Here is a 23,967-nt window from a genome sequence, read left to right on the forward strand (position 1 = left end):
TACAAGAAACTCATCAAGTTGCTTCAGAGTAAAAGTTCTGGACATCAGAGGTAGAATGGGGCTCAGAATATGTGTGTTGAAAATAAAGTTTTGTGTAATGAGAATTTTAATTTCCAGCCAGTTACATAAGCTTAAACCATTCGCCCATTGACGGATGGCCTCTCTTTCTTTATTTAGTAAAAATAGATATCAATAATACTTGAAAAATGTCACTGAATAACAAAATGCTGCTGCTTCTTGCATGTAAAAAGGGTTGATTTGCAAACAGGTATCTCCTTACAATTATGTCCCTGATAAATTGAGGAGAAAAATAAACTTATTTAGTTATGCATTGAGAAAGATGAGCATAAATTAAAATATTTTGAACCTTCACTATTTTATTTTACTTTTAGTAATGTTGTGGTTCGCTCAAATCTAAGACCCAAGGAGCCAATTGAGATGAATTGTGAGCTTTTATTAGCCGGCTGGTGAGTGACTCTCTACCATGCAGGGTCAGAGGAGATCAGTCCCGAGCTCCCAAAAGAGGCAGTTTATAAAGCCTAGAACCACGCTCTGGTTAATAAGTAAGCAGATTACCACACCCTGGTTAACAGAAAAACAAGCAGATTACAGAATCAGTGTTGCCATTAGCATATCTTTGATCAGATTTCCACACCCTGGTTAACCAATCAGAAGTAAATCCTTAATGCTGGCTTACTGGAAAATTTTCCACCCTTAGCAGTAAGTGTTAATGTCAAAGATTCAACAAAATACACAGAATTTCATCTACCCCAAATAATCAGATTATACAGAACTATAGACTTTTATTACTGTCTGCTAGCAAGGACATGCCATTTTCATGTTAAAAAATCAAAGAAAAAAAAATTATTTCTTTTACCAGAGTAAAGCATTAAGTTTTAAATTTAAAAACTTGGCTCAGCTCTTTAAAGATAAATCAGCTGCTAAAAATAATATGCTTCTCTCCATTCATGGTTGTAAGGTAAACGCGTGACGTGCTAAGAGAAGTTTTAAAAGCAGCCTTTAATTGGGAGAGCTCTGGTCCCGAGAGGAGAGGGGGCCAAAGAAGTCGCGCCCTGGGACGGGAGGGCGTAGTTTTTATAGGGTTATGTGGGGGTAGGGTATAGAATGGGGAATGTCAGGTGAGCATCTGGATTAGGGTGGTGGTGGATTAGGGCGGTGGCGCCAGGGCTTTAGGGTGGGCCCTTGCCTGCAATTTAACCACCCCCATCAAAGTAAACAGCAAAGAAGAAGAAAACTATAACTTAGTACTATGAATTGAATTAAACGCCTCAAAAAGCTTGTGGATATATAGAAACAATTTAAGAAACTCAAAACTCAAAACTGTTGTGATGTGATCAATTCTAAGACCCATGGAGCCAATTGAGATGAACTATGAGCCTTTATTAGCTGGCCGGCAACTGACTCTCTACCAAGCAGGGTAAGAGGAGATCAGCCCACGGTTCCTAAAAGAGGCAGTTTATAAAGCCTAGAACCACACCCTGGTTAACATTAAACAAGCAAGCAGATTACAGAAGCAGAAGTTGGCTGTTAGCATATCTTTGCCTAGAACCACACCCTTAACAAAAACCTTCTAATAGAAGTAGATAAAAGAGTAAGAATAAATCTAACAAGATTGATCAAATTTAGGAAAGAAATTAAAGAGAAAGGTAAACCATATTAGAAAATAAGACTAAAATAAGGGGAACCAGGAAAGAATAAAATTGACAATAATGCAGAAAAATAACCAAAAAAATAAAAATAATAAAAATATTAAATAATAAAAATAAAAGGTAAAGAAAGAAATGATAATGGTCAGAGAGAAGATGGGTAAAATGAAAGACTAGCAAAGAATGTCCAAAATTTGAAGTCACTAAAGAAAAGTTTAAAACTGAAACAAAATGCTATTTAAAGTTTTAATCAATAAAACTTTATGTCTCTGGTTGTTTGGATGCGAAGAGATATTTTGCAGTATAATTTTAAAAGATCGGTCTCCTTAAGTAGAATTGTCAAACAGATTTATACTTTACATAATAAATAAAAAATTATAAGAATTCCTCATTGACATCTAGAAGTTTTGTCAGTAGCAAAATAAATGAGTACTAACAGAGACCTGTGTAATTTGGTAGAATAGAGCAAGTTAAAAATAGCAGAGGTTTTGATTATATTTTGGATAGAGATCACCAAACCAAACATCTTCAGCAGTAAATCATCAGGGCACTACAGTAGTGCATTGCTTTAAGCATTTTATACTTAAAATATTTCTTGATTGCAGGCTTGGTTTTTTTACGGACATCATGTTCATTTTATATATTAACTTGTTTACAGTTGATATTATTTTAAATGTCATCTTCCTATCTAAAAATAACATGTATCTTTCTATTTTACAACTCTACTTTTTTGCTTCTCTATACTATTTATTCGATATGCAAACAAATGTATATATTTAATATATATATTTTGATGAGTCCGGGCATATGCAAACACTTGAAATACCATCACTGTAATCAAGAAATAGATATATCCAACACCTCCCAAAGTTTTCATTTGGCACTTTGGTTTTTGTTTTATTTTTGTTTTTGTGTTCACAGATTGGAAAACTTAACATGGTTAAAATGTCTATACATTAGTTTGATTATCCTAAATAGTTTAAATTTCCTTTGAATGATTATAATGAGTGATCCAAACTGACTAAGTGTCAGTCATAGTTTCAAGTTCATCAGAATCCTTTATTTGTCCTCTGGTTAAAATGCCACAACCCATGAAACAAGATCTCTAAGCCAAAATATCCTACTGTTGTGGGAACAGGAAACACAAAATCTGTAAGTGAGTCATTGATATAATGGTAAAAGAGGCCTATTCCGTTTCTATTCTTTAATTTCTAGAAACATATTTTTAGGATTTAAGATTCAGCAATGTATATTGACCACTGTTTCAACATCTCGAAAGACAGAACTCACAAATTACAATGTTAGTCCCATGTTGGCATCTTACTTGATCCATTAATAAACATTCCATTGTTTTATGAGGATGACTGTTTTAAGGCAATGTGGGTTATGCTAGGACCAGTGGTTGTATCATTGTTGTGGTGCATTCAAATCTAAGACTCACAAAGCCAATTGAGATGAATTATGAGCCTTTATTAGATGGCCGGTGACTGACTCTCTACCACGCAGGAGGTAGCTTGTAAAGCCTAAAAACACATCAAACAAGGAAGCAGGTTTATAGAAGCAGAAGTTGGCCATTAGCATATCTTTGCACTGGACATCTCCTAGAACCACACCCTGGTTAAACAAGCAGATTACAGTGGCCATTTGAAAATTTTCCACCCTTAACATCATAACCTACTTTTACACAAAATGTTAGATCCCAAATCCCATGCTTGTAATTCAGTCATTCTGAAAACTGGGTAGTGATGCTACCTGAAGCAACATAAGGAGAGAAGGCAAATACATGTCTGTAATTTGTGTCATTTCCAGTAAAAATGAATGGTTTTTCTCCCCAGGGTGAAAGTGCTCCAATGACATCAAGTGGTTATGTATCCATCTGTGGTGGTATTATAGCAAAGGCTCAGCTTTGGTCTCCATTGCCGGAGGATCAGATTCAACAGTCAGAAGCCACATCAGCTTCAGAAAGAGGTAGTACATACCTCTGGTCCCAAACTTGGCCCAAGTTGTTGGCACCATGACTACCCTGGTCTTTACTCTGTTGGAGTGGCTGAGAGCAGAATTTCTCTCGCATTCATTGCTCATGTCATCCTGTCCACCTAGTTTCTTAGTACCTTCTCTACAGTGGATACTCTCTCATGGGTGGTGACTGACATGAGACAGTTTCATGCAGGGTGCACATACACATGAATCCATTTGTACACTTCTTTCCCAGACCTCTTAGTCTCTAATTTTCCTCTTTCCACCCTTCCAGCCCCTTGATAAACTATCCATGGCACCCTATTTAGCTCTACTTTAAGCCAATATCCCCTTCACAGAAAGCAGACAAAAGTGCTCAAAGCTCTTTTGACTAGGAATTTTTCTCTTGTCATTCACTGTTAGAACCTTCCTTGAATGGGACGTTAGCATGTCAGTAGTAAATTTGTGGCTTGCAAATTTGTTGAACTATTTTTAAACCAATCCTAAGATTTTTCTTCTTTGTCAGCCGGTCACAAGGAAACATTCATAATGCCTGAGGTAGTATTTGAGGAAGATGTTTTAGTGCAATAGAGGTAGATGAAGTATGGGTCAGAGCAGTACTTAACATTTGGGTTAAACCTACTTGGTTTTGATGTATTATTATATTTATATATTGCTAGATGCAATTAGCTAACATATTACTGAAGAATTATAGTCTGTAGAATTCTTTTTATGTTAAGTCTTTGTCTTCTTTTGGAATCAGGATAATGCCAGCCTCATACAATGAATTAAGGAGTAGTTTATTATCTTTACATTTTGGAGAAGTTATGTAAAATTGTTAACTGTTCTTTTTATTTTTTTAATTTTTGGTCTTAAATATTTGGTAGCAGTTATACAGGCCTGGAATTTTGTTGTTGTTAGAAAGGCTTTAACAACAAATTCATTGTTTTTGTTGTTGTTTTTTCTTTTGTTTTTGCTTTTTACAAGATATAGGGCAATTTAACCTTTAATTTCTTCAGTGAGCTGTCGCGGTTGTTTTATCAAACAATTTGGCTATTTCATCTGTTTACCACCGTAGTATTTGTACTACACCCTTATCCTTGGGACCTATGTTGATATTCTTTCTTTGTTTCCTGATATTTGCGATTTCTGCTTTCTATCTTTATCATAGTCAGATTTATCTGTGTTGCTCATATTTTTAAACTCACAGGATTTGTTTAATTTATTTTCTCTATTGTTTTTTAGTTGTTAGTTTCATTGATTTATGTTTATTCCTTTCTTCCTTATGCTTGCTTTGGATTTATTTTTCTTTTTTAAAAAAATTTCTTGCGTGAGGCTTAAATTATTGATTTGAAATCTTTAGTCTTATCTCATACAAGTATATAATAGCCTAAATAGTCCTCTAAATACTGTTTTAGCTGCAACCCTCCCCAAAATTAATTTGTACTTTTAGTTCTTAACTAAAATATTTTTAAAATTTTTGTAATTTTCTTCTTAAGTCATTTACTATTTATAACTCTTTTGTTTAATTTACAAATGTTGTGGGTAACTTTTAGCTAATGTTTTTTTGTTGTTGTTGTTTATTTTTATATTTAATTCCATTATAAGCCTAGACTATACATTGAATAATTTTAGTCCTAAATTTGTGGGGAAAAAAAAAAGAATTGGTTTTGTGGAACAGAACATGGTATAGCTTAGTGAATGTTTCAGGTGCACTTGAAGGCATATGTACTCTGATTTTTGGAGGGCTCTATAAATATCAATTAGATCAAGCTGGTTGAAAATGATTTTCAAAACTTCTATGTTATACAGTTTTTCTGAAACTCTATTGTTAATCATACACATTTAAAATTGTTATGGTCTTTGGATAATTGATATCTATCACTATCCACTGTTCTTTATCTTTGGGAATATATCTGTTCTGAATTCCATTTAATCTGCTTCAATATAACTGTTTCTACTTTCTCTTGATTACTATTAGCTTAGTATATATTTTCCCCTCTTTTATTTTTAACATTTTAATATTTGAAGTGTGTGTGTGTGTGTGTGTGTGTGTGTAGTGTGTGTGTAGACACATATAGTTAGGTTATCTTGTGACCTTTATCTGATGATTTCTGTGTTTTAACAAGTTTTCTTAGTCTATTGCATCTGTCACAATTATAGGTCTGGTCAGATTAAAATAGCTACCATCTTGCTACCTATTTTTTATTTGTTTCATCAGTTCATCATTAGATTTTCTCACCTCCTTTTCTGACATCTTTTTTTATCAACTTCTTTTAACATTTTATTTTAAATCCCATAATCTTATTAATTGTTATTCTTTTAAAAAGTTTTTTAGTGGTTTTCTTAGTGTTTAATTCTTCATTAATCAGAATCTACCTTTAAATAATATTATATCTCCACTTTACTATAGTTCAAGAAATTTATAATATACTCTGAATTGCTCTCTTACAAGTTTGTGCTATTCTTCTTATATATTTTACTTATACTTTAATTATACACTAAAACATGGCTATTTTACTTTAGAGAGTCAATTATTTCTATATGCAATGAAAAATAAGAAAAGAAAATTTTGCGGTTACCTCCATTTATTCTACTTCTAACACTATTTCTTTATGCGCATTGAGGTTTCTTCCATCTGTTATCCAATTTCTACTGTCCAAAGAAACTTCACTAATATTCCCCATAGTCCACATCTGCTGGCAACTAATTCAGTTATACATTTTAAATAAAAATCTGTTATAATATTTCTCTTTATTCATCTGTTTGCAATGTGTTTTTGTAATTGTCTTAAATATTTTCTTTTATACTTGGGTTGTGAGCAGTTTACATACAAAATACTTAGATATACCTGTTTTTTATTTGTTTGCTTTTGTTCGATTTTTCAGTCTTGTTTGGAGTTCTCTGAACTTTTTAGTTCTATGAGTTTCTGTTTCATTAATTTTGTAAAACTTATCTATTACTTCATCAAATATTTTATTGTTATTTTTTGGGGGTGATTTCAGGAAAAATATATATACATATATTAGACTATTAAGTCATTGACACTCTTCTCCATTGTTGTATTTTTTTTTTATTTCTAGCATTTTTGTTTTATTATTTCCTATAATTTGTCTCTGTTTAAATTAATTTCAAAAAGTCCTTAAAAAGTCCACCTTCCCAACAGAGACCTTAACATAAAATCTTACAATACAGCTGACATTTCTACAGGGTCATCTCTAATTCCCTTTCATATTTTTAAATATTGATCAGGGTCTGATATATAGATATATATACATACATACATATATATATATGTACACACACACACATATATGTGTATATATATTATTTTTATAATATATAATTTTTCTTATAGAAAAATTAAAATATGTACTCAAAGTTAGTGTTGTTTATTAATGGTTTCTACAAAATTAAAAGAGCATATTAATATTGTAATTTGAAAGTAGTCAGGTATAAATAAAATTTCAATCAGTACTAATACTCTTTGATTTATGTAAAGCAAAAAATAATTATGTGTAGAATTAATGAAGTGGCCAGTATATATCTACTTAATCTAATTTTAAATTGACAGCAGTGTCATCTATCAATTTAGGGAGAATATTATAAAATATTTTCATCTGAATTTCATTAGGATCATTTCTGCCTCTGGTTATAAATTATAAAAAATAAATTTAACTATAAAGTGCAAAAAAGTTAAATACACTTTATTTAGTTATAACCCTTGATTTAAACCAGTTTCGCAGTAATGGATTCACCAAATAGTTATTTTTCTGATTTTTTTGGGGAAAATAATTTTCTCTCAATATTGGAATCAGCTTTTCTTCTGAAAGATATGACACTCATGGCAGTACTTCTCTACTATCAAACAAATGCTTTGGCAAAGAGTATATTTATAATTTCATTTCTATCATTTGAAATACTAAATATCATCTTTAAACATACAGCCTTGAGCTTGAAATATTATATTTTATTTTTTATGCAAAACAGAAAATATTAAGATGAAACTTCTTATCCTATAATATAGTTTCTGTCTAGGATACATGATCAGTGAGATTTGAAAGTGATAGAACATTAATAATGTTCTGTTATGAATTTTAAAGTAAAATCTTCAAGTAGCTTTTGGATTTTTCTTAAAGGTCAACTAGCAATCTCCAGGGAGCTTAATCTGCCAGAGCCAAATATTTGATTTTATTGTAGTACTTTGCAATTGACTGTAAGTATACTATTTATCCTTTCTAGTTTTTACCTTCTGGTGAGGCTATATAAAACATGTATATTTTGGCCTTTTTAATAAATTGTTATGATGATCACTGATTTCTATTACTTTAAACTTTACTGTATCAAAATTCAATGTAAGCAAGAAAACACTAAAACCATCATTTAAAAATATGATTTTCCAAGTTATACGGAGTCTTCGTCTCTAAGTTACAATCCCGTCAATGAACATGAGAAATTCTATTTTTACTACTAATGAAGTTCTAAATATGAATGAGGACATTGCGTTTGCATACTATTAACAGCCTAAATGTGAATAAGAGTGCTTTACTATCACTTCAGACTTCATTGTCTTGTCTAACTCAAAAGATTTAGAGTAAGGTTGATGAAATTGGAATTCATAACACCTTGATCATCTATCTTAGTATACATTCTGTGACTATTAGCAAAAATTCATTAAGAACCTAATACTTAGTAGCTAAAAAAAATGCTAAGGTTGTTAAAAGATACAACAACTGAGAACCCAATGTAAAATGAATTACACAATTCAAGGGCAAATTTATGAGAATCCTTTCCACTACAAAAAATGTGCATTATTCATTCCTAAGTCTTAAATGCTGACCCTTTCAGCATAATCAATAACAAAACACTAGTTATAGCTAGCACTTATTATCATATTGGATATACTCATAGTTATTGACAAGACTCTTCGCCCTCTCATCATCTCTGAAATACAGGAATTTTAATTTTAAAACTATTTTGTATATAGGAAATAGAAGCCTAGAGGATAAGTAACTTCTTTAAGATCACACAGTTAGAATCTAAACTTGATACTCTTTCTTGATATCATATTTCATTTTCAAATTGGACTAGACAGTCACCAAAGGGAAAGGAAGGAGGTGGGAAGTAGATAAGGATAAAGGGGTCAGACATATGGTGATGAAAGGATATTTAACTTTGGATGGTGAGCACACAATACAATATGCAAATGGTGTATTATTGAATTGTACACTGAAACCTATGTAATTTTATTAAATAATAACACCCCGACAAATGTAATAAAAATAAAAATAAATTTAAAAATGGAATAGAGGTAATAGAAAAATGTATATCCTCTAGTTTAATAATTAAAATTCTACTTTATTTCATATTAACGTCATCGTTATTTTCTCTGAATTACAAACTAGCAAGTGGAGGTGTTACTGACATTTTATTTACCTCATATTTACTATTACCAAACACTATTATTTCTTCCCTTAAACGTGTTCTTTTCTATTTATTTTTATCATACTAATTCATATCCCAATCTCAGAAAACCATAATTGTATCTCTTTGCTTTTAGCTTCAAATCCATACCATGGCCAGCTGAATTTTTCTAAAATATTATGTTTATCAGATGACTCTCATAATCAAATATAGACACTATCTACATGGTTTCTGATATGGTGTAGGCCTTCATCATTGTGTTTCTCACATGAATTACAATAATTATTCTCATGACCTCCCATATCGCTCCTTTCTAATATACCAGCCATGCTGTATCGATAGTAACTTTATTGAAAGGTAAATTTGACCATATTTTTCTCTTACACAAATGAGTCAATGACTTCCAAATATTAAAAGTTAAATCCAGACTCCTGTGCATGGTAAAGAAAATCTTGATATCCTGTTGGTTTTTTCACAATTGTTTATTTTGCCCCAAGATTCTTTTGCCATCTCCTAACATATATTGATTATGACTGTTATATGTTTTTTCATTGTTACCTCTTAACCAAAAATCTTTCACACTACTCTTTCCCACTTGCATTTCCCCTTTCCTTTCCATCTCCCTTAACTTACTACACATCTTATTTTTCAGGGCTCAGCTTAAGCCATATCTACTAAGTGAAGTAGTTCCTGCTCTATGTCCATGACCCAATTGGACCGACTAATTTTTTACATAGAAGCGAAATTCATTTAACAAAATATTAATCATTTTAATGTGTACAAATTAATGGCATTTAATCCATTCACAATGATTTGTAGTCATAACATATCAACTTCAAGAATATTTTTATCATCCTCTTATTTTTTAATTAAATTTATCGAGGTGACATTGGTTAATAAAAAATATATAGATTTCAAGTGAACAATTCAATAATACATCATCTGTGTATTGAACTGTGTGTTCACCACCCAAAGTCAAATATAATCCCCTTAAAAGCCATGTACCCATTAAGCTTGAGCAATTGGTATCATATCTAAGAATCCATTGCCAAACCCAAGGTCATGATGTGTTTCCCCTGTTTCCCCACCCCCCCCCCCAAGAACATTATAGTTTTACCTTTTACATTTTAAGGTTATGATCCATTTTGAGTTAATTTTGGTATATGATGTGAGATAGGGGTCCGGGTTCAATTTCATTATTTTGTATGTGGGTATCCAGTTGTTTTAGAACCATTTGTTAAACAGACTATTCTTTCTTCATTGAATGTTTCTGGCACCATTGTTGAATTGGCCATAGATACATGAGTTTATTTCTAGACTTTCAATTTGATTCCATTGCTCTATAAGTCTATTCTATGGCTGTAATAAATTTCTGATCACTGTAGCTTTGTAGTAAATTTTGAGAGCTGAAAGTATGAGTTATTCTACTTGTTCTTTTTCAAGATAGTTTTGTTCAAGGAACCCCCTGAAATTCCATGTGAATTTGAGAATAAGGTTTCTATTTCGAAATAAATAAATAAAATGAAAAAAGTCTATTGAAATTTTAATAAGATTTTATGTCTTAAATTTGTAGATATTTTGGTGTACTATAGCTATCTTAATATTGCCTTCTAATGCATAACCACAAATGATTTTCATTTACTTAGGTCTTCTTTAATTTCTTTCAACAATGTTTTATAGTTTTAGTATATGAATTACCCACTAGTCTATTTAGTTTACTTCTAAGTATTTTATTCATTTAAATGTCTTTGTGAATTCAATTTTTTAATTAATTTGTTTTCTGAAATGTCCATTGCTAGTATATAGAAATACAATTGCTATTTGTGTGTTGATCATGTATCTTGCACTTTGCCAAATTTGCTTATTAGCTCCAATAGTTTGTATGTGTATGTGTGTGTGTGTCAGATCATGTCATCTGAAAATAGTTTTACTTTCTCCTTTCCAATTTAGATGTCTTTCATTTTTCTGATCTTAGTGAGGCTTTCAGTTCTTCACCACTGACTGATATTATATGTAGGCTTTCCACAAATGCCCTTAATTAGATTGAAGAAGTTCCTCTCCATTAAAAGTTTGTTGAGTATTTTTAGAATGCATACACGTTGGATTTTCTTTTTCAAATAATTTTTCTTCATCAATTAGAATGATTATTGTGATGGTTAATATTTTTGTGTCAACTTGAACAAGCTAAGCAATGCCCAGATAACTGGTAAACATTATTTCTGGGTGTGTCTGTCAGAGTCTCTGAAAATGATTAGCATTTGAATCAGTGGACTGAGTAAAGAATATCACCCTCACCAATGTGTGTGGGCATTATCCAATCTATTGAGGTCCTGAATAGAACAAAAAGGTGAAGGAAGAACAAATTCACTATCTCTGCTTGAGCTGAGATATCCATTTTTTCCTACCCTGAACTCAGACTAGGATTTACACCATCAGCTTTCCCCTCCCCTCTCAAGCCTTTAGACTAATTGAATTATATCACAGCCTTTCCTAGTTATCCAATTTGCAAACAGCAGATTATGGGACTTCTCAGTCTCCGTAAACACGTGAGTCAATTCCTATAATAGATCTTCTCTTATGTATGTCTGTATATACTATTCGTTCTGTTTCTTAGGAAAAGTCTAAGGCAATCATTTTTTTTTTATTCTGTTAATATGTTATATTACATTCATTGATTTCTCTATGTGGAACCACCCACAAATTCCTGAGATAAATCTCACTTTGTCATAATATATAATTCTTTTAATATGCTGCTAGATTAATTTGTTAACAAATCGTTAAAGATTTTTATAACTATATTCATTAGTGATATTGGTCTATAGTTTTCTTTTGATGCTTTTTCTGATATTGATTTCTAGTTTTATTCCAGGGCAGTCAAAGAAAATACTTTGTATGTTTTCTATCTGTTTGAATTTACTGAGAATTGTTTGTGGTCTGTCCTGGGGAATATTGAGGTGACTGATGTGTTATTCATAGACATTATAAAATCATCCCCCAAATAAGTCAATTCCTTATGTTATTTTTGTTTTTATCTATTTTGTTAGTGGTCACTTGAGAGATAATATTTGATGTCTTAAACTTATAACAATCCTTTTTTTAAAAATTAATACAATTTTAGCTTCATAGAAAACACAAATTTTGCTCCTATATAGCTTCTTCCTTTCCTCATCTTGTTGTCAAAAATTATCTTTATGTATTGTGTGCCCATTAACATAGATTTGTAAATATAGTCTCATGAATTTTTATATTAAGTTATATGTGACAAAAAGAGGAGTTACAAACCAAAGTGCAGTAATACTATTTGTTCAAAGAAAAACAAAAAATACTAATTCAGAAAGATATATGCATCCCTATGTTTATTGCAACATTACTAGTAATAGCCAAAATATGAAAGCAACCTAGATGATCATCAATATGTACGTGTACATACAATGGAATATTGTTCAGCAATAAAAAAGAAAGAAATTTTTGCCATTTGCAACAACATGGATGCATCTTGGGTATATTATGCTAAGTGAAATAAGTCAGACAGAGAAAGGCAAATACCATATGATGTCTTATATGTGTGGAATCTAAAAAATGAACAAAAAATAAATGTAAATAAAGAAATTAAGTAATAATGTGAGAATAAAGAGGCATTGTAAACCAAAAATGCAGTAATAGGCTTTTGAAGTTACCTATGTAGTTACTTTTACTGATGTTCTTTATTTATTTGCCTTCGAGTTATTACTATCTAGTGTATTCTTAAAGGATTTCCTTCAGCATTTCTTATAAAGAAGGTCTACTGACTATGAACTCACTCATCTTTTGTCTATCTAGGAATGTCTTAATTTCTCCTTCAATTCTGAAGGGTAATTTTCCCCGATATAGAATTCTTGGTTGACAATTTTCATTTATTTATTCAGCACTTCAAATATATCCCCCACTGCCTTTTGCCTTCCCTGGTTTCTGCTGAAAATTTGGCTATTAATTTCTTTAAGGATCTATTATATGTGAAAATTTTGATAATTTTAAGGTTGTCTTTTTACAGTTTTTGTTTTATTTTTATAATGTCTGTATTTGTTATGCGTTGTATCTGAAATCTCTGTGGTGAGATAGTGCTTTGATATATTTAATTTAACTGAAGTCAGAAGAAAATAGAAAATAAAAAAGGAAGAAAAAAAGAAAAACAAAGAGAAAAAATTATCTCAGTATTTGTAAATTTGCTAAATTGGGATATTCCTTCAATGCTTAACCAGACTGTGTAAAACTCTGCTTTAGTCTCACTGCCTTCACTGAGCCTATGGATCGGCCAGATGTGAAATCTTAAGGATTCCTCAGGTTTCTCTGAGTATGCATCCTGCACTGGGCATGTGCATGGATTTCCAAATTCTCTGACACATCCTGCCCTCAATGTCCTAATTTTCCAAAGAAACTCTCTCAAATTTGTCCTTTAAGATTTTTGGCATATTTATTGATTTTTCCAACTGTATGTGTCTGCCCGAGGTTGCAGTTGTTCGTTCATTTACCTTACAATGTTTTTGAGGAATGTCCTATACAAAACCACCTTTACATCATGAGAACATTCCAAGGTAGATAGTACTTAGATAAGTAAAAACATACAACCACAATTACTTCAGAATAAGAACTTCTATGTTCTCTTGGGAAACAAGGACAGAGGTCCCCACTAGGAACATGAGCTGCTGTTGCTTTAAGACTGCCTGCCACCAAGCTAGAGTAGAAGGTGGGGATAGCGCAAGTGCAAATGCTGTAATGATTCCTGACCATTTTTAAATAGTCCTTTTCTTGACTTAGCATTTGCTTTTTTGCTATAAACCTTTGACTATTTTTCAGATTTCTGATAAAGTTGGTTCTGACAATTTTCACTTGATTTTCCAGTGTTTCTGTTGAGAAACGTGCCCTTGGAGCTACTTACTCCACTATTTTCACTAGGTCCACTTGAATTGTATCTCAAATTTTTTCCACAATTGTTTATCATTTTGTCTTTATCCTATTCCTAAATTTATCTCTTCACACATCAGTAATCCATCACTTAAAAATAACCTTCTCGAATGTATGAACTATCTCAAATCTGACATATTTTTACCTGGAAATGTCTTAATCTGGCCTATTATGAGTGGTCATGGATGTTTAGTAAATGAACTAACCAGTGCAACATATAAACTACAACAAATGAACAAAGTGGATCAATAAATTTATCATTTAATCAGGTTATAACTATTAAAAATATTATCACATTTAGAGTTTGAAATCAGATAAATTTGGTGGATAAAGGAATCTTATCATGGATTATAAGATCTAGTAAGGTTTTATGCATATATCAAATTGTCAACACAGGCAAAAATATAGTTCAAATTCTGTTGTTTTGGATTATAGCTCCAATCATTAAGCTCCCATCTCTACAAAGATGAATAGTTTTCACTCCTAAAATACCACTAGTAGTCTTTCAAAGATTCAAAGAATTAAAATTGAGTAATATATTTTATGAATAAAATATAATTTGATCAGTGTTTAGATTGTGGTTACTTTTCTTAAAAAAATAATATTTGAAATACTGAGATTTAACTTTTCCTAATAGTAATGAATTTATTAGCAGCATCTATTTTTATAATATAATTCTTTCTTAAGTTAGTTTTATTTAAAAAACTTATTAAGAAAAAAGAACTATATGGTAAAAAACATGCTCTAGAGAACAATTTGTTTTTGAATCTAGAACTTTCTTAGGCCTAGCAGAATTTTACAAAAATCATCACGTTTGTTCTGCTCAGTCTTGGATTGAATCACTTATTCATTTGTAAGACATTATAGTAACGGTAATAAATCAAACATATTTTCTTTTCCTCAATATATATTTATTTAACATACTTTCACATATTTATATTTTATGATAATTTAAATTTGATAATTTCCATGTCTATTTTATTTAATTTGAGTTCTAGATAAACAGCATATTGCTTAATGTCAGACTTTATGTAGAACTTGCAAAATTACCTAAAAGCAATACCAAAATCTTTATTAATATTACAGTACAACCTGTAGGTTTTTATGGTATATAAACTATATCATATATGTTGTTACCAGATTGCCAGTAAGCTTTATTTAAATATTAAGAATTATATGCTTAATTAGTAAGAAGGAGGTAATTGTAATTTTATATTAAAAAAAATCAAATAAATTTAAATCTTACTTATTTTCTTTCTAAATTGACTATGAAACCATTAGGTTTAAAGAAGAAATAAACAAAAAGGAGAAACTTAACTATTGAGCCTTAGAAACCATGACAAGTTGTAAAATTAAATATATTTTTTATTGAAAGAAATTTTGTTGTTGTTGCTCAATATTGTCATAAGAAGCATTTTTACTCTATGTTTTTACCCCATAATTAACATGCAAACACACACATGGACACATGTACATACCCACATTACTAATTTAAAAAAAATGTTTTCATGAATGAATTATAAAATTTCAACATTAACATTCTATAAGGATGTACAACAAAGGAAAACAAAAATTCCTGTGTATGATGATGTATCTTATACAAATGACAATAAGCAGTGATCTGAACAAAATAAAATAAAAGTTTTTTGAAAGCATTACAGAACTACTCAGGTTGGTTGGCTCTGAAAAGCCAAAATTCTAGGAAGAAAGAATATACTAATGAAGGTTAGTCTCTGTTCAACAATGTTTAAATTTGTAAGCAGCAATAGAGTGAGTGATTGAGAAGCTCAGAAAAGTGACTCTAAGCAAAGATTTAGCAGTCTCTTAGGATTGGGAAGATAAAAATTGAATTTCTGGGATGCCAAGTCACCTAGGTCTAAGAGGATCAAAATCTAAGAGAAAAGGGAAATATAGGAAAAAGATTTACAAAGATTAAAGCCCTCTGTCAGGGTCATAAACCCAACAAAAGTAGCAACTAAATAGTGTTTAGCAATCTTATAGCACTATAAGATTCTGTCAAGAGGATGATTACTTTTACACTTCAAGCTTTTAGAAGGAACCATTAAAGAGACATAACCTAGGAACAATTGGGAATTAGATTTAGATCAGCCTTTATTAACTGAAGTGTAATCTCATATCATCCCAAATTTTGATAGATTTATGGAGATATCTTTCAAAAATAACTGCTTGCCAGATGTTTAAAGACTAAATTTTTTCATACAAAATATACAGAATTCAATGAAAAATCACATGAATTTGAAACAGATCAAAACAGAGAAAAAAGATAATAGAAACAAAACTACAGATAATCTAATTGATGCAGAAAGACACATATACTATCCATTAGTAAGTTTTACTAACTTGAATCTCCTTACTTTTTGATAAGTAACCTCCTTTCTAGTCCAAATTACCACTACCTGCTCCCGGACTACTAAAATAGTTTATACATCAAGCTAACAACAATCTGCTCTCCCCTATAATGCATGAGATTTTGAAAATTTAACCTTATTATATCATTGACCTAATTTAAAATTCTTCAACACTTTTTATACTCAGGATAAAGAATGGTAGCTATGATGTAACCTTTGTGATTATACATATAATTAGGTATAACTGTTTTCTGTTGTTTACATTCACATTTATATTTAGAGAATTAGCTCTAGGTCAGATATACAAATATGCTATTATTGAACCTCCCCTGACCTCAGTTTTTTAAAGGGAAAATAAGTTATTATATTATTTTATTATTTAGAATTTTGACATTTTGCAATGTTTTCCTGTCATCAATGTTGTTATAAGGCTCAGATATAAAAACTTATTGTAGTAAATGGTGCGCACAGTATTTGCACATTGGTTGTAAGTGAAGTTATTAAATGTAATTATTCACTCAACAGAAGGAGTGAGTGAGCAAGAGCAAGAGAGCAATTCTTGCCTCTTTTTAATGAGCATGTATCTCAGAGTACGATCATGCAAGAAACACAAATCACCTGTTCTCTCTGTCAATCTCAGTTCTGGTATTTCTCATAATATGAATGCTTTTGCTTCATGATGTTGGATATATGGCCGTAATTTAATAAAATTATGTTCTTTATTATATATTGTGCATTACAGTATTTATTGTATATTACATATAATATACATGTTTATTATGTGCGCACATAATGGTGATTAGCAAAACTTCATTATTTCAAACTCTAGTAATTTCAGCTGAAAGCTGTTATACTTCAGGCAAATTAATTGACTTCTATAAATCAATGTTCTCACATCTAAAATAAGAATAAATGTAATACTATAAGTACTGTTATGATGAAAATTAACTAAATATGCATAAAGTATATGTAAAGTCTATAGAAGAAATTCTGGTATGTAGTAAGCACTGACAGATGTTATATTACTATAAAGCATTATAAACACAAATCGTATTGATTTAATTCGATGATTAAAATATATTAAAATGATCATTTTAACTGCACACAAGTTTTAATTAATCAACATGCCAAATATAGACTGAGATCTCATATAAAATTAGATTACAAAATAGTAATATTATTACTATTATTGTCATAATCATATCCTAAATTAAAGAAGTACTTTTTGTATATTTTGAAGTACATCTGTCAAATAAATGGATACACATACTTATTGAAGGATGGAGAAAACAAGGTAAGCATATCGTTTTACATATTATATATGACTAAATGAAATATTAAATTTCTCTAGGTAAGAAGTAGATCTAGATAATTCTATAAAACAGACAACATGTAATAGCAAGTCTATAAAAATGGTCAAATAGTGCCTAATATCATAATTTAACTCTTCATTATTGTATACTGTGAGGTGATATTACTAGCATTATCTTTAATCATTTTTCTTTTTTTTTTTCTCATCGAAGAACTCATCAATACCTATAGCTAGCTACTACTAACAAACATCTCTTATTACTCTTTACAGAACTCTCAAACATTAGTCATAGCTGGAACTTAGACTATAGAATAATAACAAGCTATGAGATTCTATAGATTTTGTGGTAATCCAAAAATTATTTGAAATATCAAAAGTGATATACCATAGTATAACTTTGTAGTATATATCTTTAACATACTTTTAAAAATTTGATACTGATTTCTCTTTGACTATAGTAAAGTCATACCTTTTTTAGTGTACAGTCAGTCTTAACATGTGGGTTAATCAACGTTTATTTTTCCTCTGATTTTTTTTACTTCATATTTTGCTATATTTACCCTACGGCATTTTAAAAATGAGGTTATAGACTTTGTCAGATTATCATAAATTGCTTAATTAATTCCCCTCAAATCATTAAAAGCAATGAACTTTATTAATGTCATTGAGACTGAAAACACATACATTAGAAAATTGAAACATTCATGAATCTTACTGTAGCAATCGATTTTGAATAAAATAGTCCAAATAATGTTGACTTATTAAGTGTAAAAGTTTCAAGAACAAAATTCAGACAACTTGTGTTCTGATTCAGAATCTTAACATCTGTAGCAATAGTAGATGTGAGTAAATTGTTAATTGAACGCAGATTAATTGCCTTTATCTATACAGTAAAGATCACAGTAAAATTTTAAAGAATTATAAAAACAATATCAAAAACTTGTGTCTACGGCCATGCTACCCGGAGTCTACGGCCATGCCACCCTGAACAAGCCCGATCCCTTCTGATCTCAAAAGATAAGCAGGGTCATGCCTGGTTAGTACTTGTATGGGAGACCACCTAAGAAGACCAGGTGCTGTAGACATAAAAAGTAAAAAAATATAAGGGATTGTAAGATGAAAAGGTCCTTGTGAGGTCAATCAAGGATTGCCTTGTCTAAAAAATAAATTTAAAAAATGTGTTTGCATGTTTAAAATTGAGGAATAGATGAACTCCAGAGATTATTGATTTAGATAGCATCAAAAGATTAATAGATTATTGTACCAGTGACTGTATTTTAGCAAAAAATTTAGGAAAAAACTCCTATAGACAGAAATAGAAAATTTCCCATAGATGCATCCTGATACTCTCCTCTATCCAATTAGTTTGGTTAATGATTTGTTAATTAATCACTACCATGTTTACTATTTTTCCTCAGTAAATTTTCAGAAGAAGCAGAAAGCATAATTATCAAAATTATGGATGACACAAGACTTTTATATCATATTGGCCATAGCACCTCAGACTTCTTTGCTCAGACTCCTTGTCTAGGAGTGAGGAGAACTTACGATTAAAAATGAATTAAGAGTCTTGTAACCTGAGTTCTTGTTCTTTAAGCTTAAGCCAGCAGCCAAAAATGCCTTTTTTAAAAGAAATTTAAATAAATAGTGAGGGAAAAATTAAGCTACAAAACTGGGTGGTAATGTATGTGAATAAAATTTTTTAAATATAAAATTTTGGAGGAGTGGGAAGTTTCACAGAGGCAGCCAGTGTCTCTGTCAATATCTCTTTCAATAGGAGAGCTAGTTTTTTAAAAAAAAAAAAAGCGCAGATCTATACCAGCTATCTATAATCCTAATAAACCCAAATGTTTATTTTATAAATTTTAACCGAAGAATACCACTTGAGAGAACAGACATGAAAATGAAATATTGATAATGTGATTACAGAATGATATGACATTAATCATTCTGCAAAAAAGAAATACCTAAAAAATAGTTCTTGAATCTCTCACATTTCTTTATAACTAGACTTTAATAGCCAATTTCTTTAGATTATTTACATTCCAGAATAACATATAGACATGCCTCTCTTCAGAGATAGCCCAGGGTCATAAAAATAGAGACACCTTCCTGCTATCCTCAGAGAAATTTGCTTATAACCAGGGTAAGAAAGACAATATCTGTCCAAAGGGGGAAATGGACAAGTTAATGAGCAGTCTCTATACAAGATCAGAGATTCCTAATTTTGGGATTTCTATCATGTAATTCAACCCCACTGTGTACGAAGGAAATACCTAGCCTTCATTATGTCACCTATTGGGAATCAGGTCTCCAGGAACCAGTGGCAAAATATTTCTACTGTTGTAAGTAATAAACCTTCAAAATTCATTTGGATTTACTGACTCCTTATTTGAAAAATTTATAAAAATGTGGCAAGCCAACCTAGCCATTGTTCCTGTGCTGCTGCTCTTAGAACTAATTGTTTATCATAAATGGTATACTTATTATTTTATAATTTTTAAAATAGGTTTATTAAGGTTTTACATGTAGTAAAATAACCAATTTAAATTTGCTATTGATGAGATTTGACATACGTACTGCATTATGTAACCACCACTACAACCAGTATATAGAATATTTTTAATACACCCAATATCTCCTTATATCTCTCTCTGTCTCGTTGCAGACAATTACTGAGCTCCATGACCAACCCTTGGAAACACATAGCTGCTTCAGTTAATATAGTCATGTTTTATAGAATTCACTACTAATGGAATAATATTTTCTGTCTGGCTTATCTCACTTAGTATAAGTCACAAGAGTTACCCATGTTCTTGGGTCTATGAGTAATTTGATCCTGTTTATTCCTGGATAGTATTTCATTCTACTGTTATGTCACAATGTATCTCTGCTTTCACAGTCCATAGGCATTTGGTTGTTTCAAATTTTTAGATATTATGAATAAAACTTCTATAAGCATTATGGTATAAATCATGTGGATTCGTATTATACAAATCGTATATTTGTACTGGATCAAATAGAAAGTGAATGGTTAAATGTATATAACATCAACAAATTGTCCTACAAAGTCACTAAGTCATTTTGTATTACTACCAAAATGAATGAAAATTCTAACTGGTGCACACTCTTGTCAACACTTGATATTTTCAACTTTTAAAATTTCACCAATTTGTCATTCTAATGAAGATGTAGTGGTATCTCTGTGATTTTAATTTAACTTTCCCTAATGAATAATTATGTTAAAAATGTATTTCATTTGTCCATTTTCCACCCATGTGTCTTTTTGGCAAAGTGTCTGTTCAAATCTTCTGTTGGGGTTTATTGAACTTCTTGGATATAAAAATTTATAATTCTTATCAACAACATGAATGGACCTAGAGATTATTATGTTAAATGAAATAAGTAAGACAGAGAAAGATAAATACCATATGATTTCACTTATACGCAGAATCTAAGGAACAAAAAGAACAAACTAATCAAAAGATGACTCACAAATATAGAGGACAATTTGGTATTGGACAGAGGGGAGGGGGTTGAGGGGCTGGGAGAACGGAGTGAAGGGTTAAAGAAATACAAATTAGTAGTTGATAGATGGTCACAAGGATGGAGAGTACAGCATAGGGAATGCAGTTAGCATTAATATATTGGCTAGGTAGGAAACCAGAGGAGAGAAGGAGCAAATAGGGGGATTGTTTTATAAACTATATAAATGTCTAACCAATGCACTGTATTCTTGAAACTTTCTATTTAACAAATTGATTTATTCACAGTTCACAGAATTTTATATGTGTATATATATATATATATATAATGTTCATTCACTATTCTTCAACTTTGTGTGATTTCAATTTTAGCACATTAAACCATTTCTAGTGCCCTAAAATTTAATGATGCTGTTTTTTTAAAATTTTACATAATTTTCTCTTTTTTCTCATTTTGAATAGTTTCAATTCATTGATCTCTTTTCCCGCACTGTCTAATCTCATTTTAATCTCATCTAATGCATTTTTATTGCAGATATCTTTCATCAATGTAAATTCTAATTGTCTTTCACATGCCTTCCAATTCTCTCCCCATCATAATCACATGTTCCTTTTCCATCTTGAACAAATAAAAGCTATTTAAAACAGCTGTTTTAATACCAAATTAATCATTTCTGCTAATTATGGGTCTGTTCCTTTCGGTAAACTTTATCTTCTGGTATGAGTTGTTACCTACTTCTTGTCATAATAAGCAAATTTTGACTAAATGCCAGATGTTGTGAAATTTAACTAGTGAGGAGCTAATTTTGTTTTAATTTTTAAAACTGTGTTGACCTTTGTTCTGAATTTCAGTTAATTAACCTGGAATCAGTCTCATGTTCCTGATTTATTTATTTATTTTTGTTTTCTTAGGGACTGTTAAAAGCTGGCTGAAGTCTAGTGCTAGTTTGGCCCAACTACCTAGGAGGGACATATCTGAAGTCCTTCTAATTTATCTGATAGAAAAAGGAACTTTCCCAGTTTTGTATGTGTTCCAGGTATCATTCATGCTACTACTCTGAGCGTCATTTTTTTGCCCAGTAAATTTATTCAGTTACTCAGATTAATTTCTCTCATCCAAGTACAGATTGACACTCAATACTTTAATGCCCAAAGGAATTTTGAAAATGTAGAAAAATTTATAATTTAGTTAATACTTGCTGTGTTAAATTCATAAAATGCTGCTTTCATTATTTAATTATAAATTTTACAATAAACTAAAATTAATAAATTTTATCAAGCAAATATTCTTAAACAAACATTAACTTAAAACATAATTAAATCTCCAAAATCATAATTATTATATATTCAAACTATCTTTAGTATTTAAAATATCAGAAAAAAACAAATTGTAGTAGTGTAAAGTTAATCTGCCACTGTTATTGCACAATTTGAATTACTTCTTTATTATCCCTATAGTTATTTAAGTCTTATTGACATATAGAAATACCCAGACTCAAGAAATCAAAATATTGACTTAGAGATTCTGAGTTGACAAGACCAGAGTGATTTTCAAGTTATTTCAATTGTGGAAAAAAAATAGTTGGTTGAGTCATCTATATCAATTCGAATTTATGTTTTATTAAGCGATTTTTACTTAAATAACCAAGGAAATTTCATTATTTTTGTAAAGTAATTATTTTTAAAATGAAACTGAAAAATTTTAAAACCGTGGCATTTATTCCATCCTGGAATTCCAATCCACTTTCTTCCAAAATTTACCAAGTCATCTGCAGAGTGTTTGGCTCCAGTTTATTCTTTATATTATTATGTCCACTTAGCATCAGAGTGTTTATCAAGAGGTTTTATCTCCTAGAAGATGAAGAGTGATTTTGTATATTTCATCTCCATCTTGATATATTGGCTAATTCATTAGTTTTCTATATTCCACTTACTTGAATACAAGTTTATTTTCTTTCTCCTCTTTCTATTTAACAAATTGATTTATTCACAGTTCCGCATGTCTCTTTACCAGGCCAGAAAAAAATTGCATTTTTCACTCTTCATCCAGGAAAACAAAATGTATTTAAACTACATAAAGTGATATATAATTATTTAGAAAAACTAATGGCTGCATATTATAATATATATGATAATTCTGTCAATATAGAAAACTTCATATCGAAACTATTTTGGTATCTTTTGATTATTTTCATTATATTATTATCAATCTGTTCTGATATTTTATTCTTTTAACTTATTTGAATAATGTATAATTATTTTTCAGTATGTGATACCAAATTGTAACAATTTGAACAGCAAGAGACGCTATTGGCTGACCCTTTGTCCTTTCAAAATTATCTTAGAGATATAAAAAAATATTTGGTAGTAAGCACTACTCCAGATGTACATAGTTTCTTCTTACATTACAACATGAAATGAGCTACTCTAAATAATAGAGAATATTTTTCTTTTGATTTTATGTTAGAGTTCAAGTAGAATTATTTTATTATTTATTTTTATTACTATTGTTGCTATTATTGCATTTATTATTAATTTTATCAGAATACTATATTTTTATCTATAACACATAATATATGAAGTGTTAGGGTTATCGTGTAACCTTAAAATGTGCATATTTTTATTTTTCAAGAAAGAATACATATTTTAGGACTCAAGGTCATAATTTCTATTTTTTTTATAAACCAGGACTTTGCCCCAAAGGAAAATGTATCATTACTAATATGTAAGCAATTACTTAGCTTGCCAAGACATGTTGCTTCAAATTTCAGGGTGTCTTTGAAATATCTGGAAGTATTAGAAACTAATGATAT

The 23,967-nt window shown here is 30.4% G+C and overlaps 1 pseudogene; it reads left to right on the forward strand.

Moving 5' to 3' along the window:
• Positions 1–18,635: 18,635 nt before the first annotated feature.
• On the forward strand, positions 18,636–18,754 carry LOC118610989 (annotated as a pseudogene).
• Positions 18,755–23,967: the final 5,213 nt, after the last annotated feature.

The sequence above is a fragment of the Rousettus aegyptiacus genome, unplaced genomic scaffold, assembly GCF_014176215.1.
Source record: "Rousettus aegyptiacus isolate mRouAeg1 unplaced genomic scaffold, mRouAeg1.p scaffold_m13_p_13, whole genome shotgun sequence".
NCBI lineage: Eukaryota > Metazoa > Chordata > Mammalia > Chiroptera > Pteropodidae > Rousettus > Rousettus aegyptiacus.